Source organism: Otolemur garnettii, unplaced genomic scaffold (assembly GCF_000181295.1).
Source record: "Otolemur garnettii isolate 467f Iridium unplaced genomic scaffold, OtoGar3 scaffold00046, whole genome shotgun sequence".
Taxonomy (NCBI): domain Eukaryota; kingdom Metazoa; phylum Chordata; class Mammalia; order Primates; family Galagidae; genus Otolemur; species Otolemur garnettii.
Genome location: NW_003852441.1, coordinates 11,005,247 through 11,007,441, shown reverse-complemented (window position 1 = coordinate 11,007,441; position 2,195 = coordinate 11,005,247). Strand labels below are relative to the sequence as shown.

At 45.1% G+C, this 2,195-nt stretch overlaps 1 protein-coding gene and 1 pseudogene across 2 annotated transcripts in view; both read right to left on the bottom strand.

Moving 5' to 3' along the window:
• Positions 1–2,195, bottom strand: part of CTC1 (CST telomere replication complex component 1) — a 34,583-nt gene that overhangs the window by 29,605 nt on the left and 2,783 nt on the right. The window lies entirely within an intron of this gene.
• On the bottom strand, positions 53–1,616 carry LOC100955649 (annotated as a pseudogene). Its single transcript, XR_001161353.2, has one exon. The product of XR_001161353.2 is annotated as an elongation factor 1-alpha 1 pseudogene (transcript).

Genomic DNA, 2,195 nt, shown 5'->3' with positions numbered 1-2,195 from the left:
AAATGGTCCACAAAACAGTTTCCTTTCCTTCTGAAGGTTTTACGATGCCTTGTTATCATTAACCAGTCTTTTACTATTAAACTTAAATGGCCAATTGAAACAAACAGTTCTGAGACCGTTCTTCCACCACTGATTAAGACTGGGGTGGCAAGTATTAGAGATAATATTCATTTAGCCTTCTGAGCTTTCTGGGCAGACTTGGTAACCTTGCCAGCTCCAGCAGCCTTCTTGTCCACTGCTTTGATGACACCAACAGCAACTGTCTGTCTCATGTCATGAACAGCAAAACGACCCAGAGGAGGATAATCTGAGAAGCTCTCAACACACATGGGTTTGCCAGGAACCATATTGACGATGGCAGCATCACTAGATTTCAGGAATTTGGGGCCATCTTCCAGCTTTTTACCAGAGCGGTGGTCAATCTTTTCCTTCAGCTCAGCAAACTTGCAGGCAACGTGAGCTGTGTGACAATCCAGTACAGGAGCATAGCCAGCACTAATTTGGCCTGGATGGTTCAGGATAATCACCTGAGCAGTGAAGCCAACTGCTTCCATCAGTGGGTCATTTTTGCTATCACCAGCAACATTGCCACGACGAACATCTTTAACAGACACATTCTTGACGTTGAAGCCCACGTTGTCTCCTGGAAGAGCTTTGCTCAAAGCTTCATGGTGCATTTCCAAAGACTTTACTTCAGTTGTAACATTAACTGGAGCACAGGTGACCACCATGCTGGGTTTGAGAACACCAGTCTCCACTCGGCCCACAGGGACAGTACCAATACCACCAATTTTGTAGACATCCTGCAGAGGCAAACACAAGGGCTTGTCAGTTGGATGAGTTGGTGGCAGAATGCAATCCAGAGCTTCAAGCAGTATGGTTCCACTGGCATTGCCATCCTTCCGGGTGACTTTCCACCTTGAACCAAGGCATGTTTGCACTTTGCTCCAACATGTTGTCACCATTCCAACCAGAAATTGGCACAAATGTTACTGTGTCAGGGTTGTAGCCAATTTTCTTAATGTAAGTGCTGACTTCTTTAACGATTTCCTCGTATCTCTTCTGGCTATAGGGCGGCTCAGTGGAATCCATCTTGTTCACACCAACAATTAGTTGCTTCACACCCAGTGTGTAAGCCAGAAGGGCATGCTCATGGGTCTGCCCATTCTTTGAGATACCAGCTTCAAATTCACCAACACCAGCAGCAACAATCAGGACAGCACAGTCAGCCTGAGATGTGCCTGTAATCATGTTTTTGATAAAGTCTCTGTGTCCTGGGGCATCAATGATAGTCACATAGTATTTGCTGGTCTCAAATTTCCACAGGGAGATATCAATGGTGATACCACGCTCACGCTCAGCCTTCAGTTTATCCAAGACCCAGGCATACTTGAAGGAGCCCTTTCCCATCTCAGCTGCCTCCTTCTCAAATTTTTGAATGGCTCTCTTGTCAATGCCACCACATTTGTAGATCAGATGTCCAGTAGTGGTGGACTTGCCCGAATCTACGTGTCCAATGACAACGATGTTGATATGAGTCTTTTCCTTCCCCATTTTGGATTGTATGGGCGGTTTTCACAACACCTGTGTTCTGGGGGCAAACCCGTTGCGAAAAAGCGGCACTCTAGTTTATGGTCAGAGGGATGAACACTGGATCAGATCATCTTCAGAGCAACCCCTCCAACACAATCAAAGCCCAGGATCTTATACTTTTTGTCTTCCTCTCTCTGTCCTCCTTTTTTTTCTTTTTTTAAGAGACAGAGTCTCACTTTGTTGCCCTTGGTAGAGTACCATGGCATCACAGCTTACAGCAACCTCCAGCTCTTGGGCTTAGGTGATTCTCTTGCCTCATCCTCCTGAGTAGCTAGACTTCAGGCGCCCGCCACAACACCTGGCTATTTTGTTGTTGTTGTTGTTAGTTTGGCTGGGGCCGGTTCCAACCCGCCAACCTCAGTATATGGGACCAGCCACAGGCCTCACCCTCTGTCCTCTTTTTTTAATACTATTCTTCTGATGATTTGTCCATTGCTTGGGACACTGAATACTATTATTTCTCAAAATGATACTGCTACCTCAAAGTGAAAGTAAATTTTGTTAAAAGGCAAACAAGTTCTCATGTACTTAATCAGAATGGGAGCAGGGGAGGATCTAGATATAGTGTAAATAAGCACCACAGATTAATTTTTTTTTTTTTT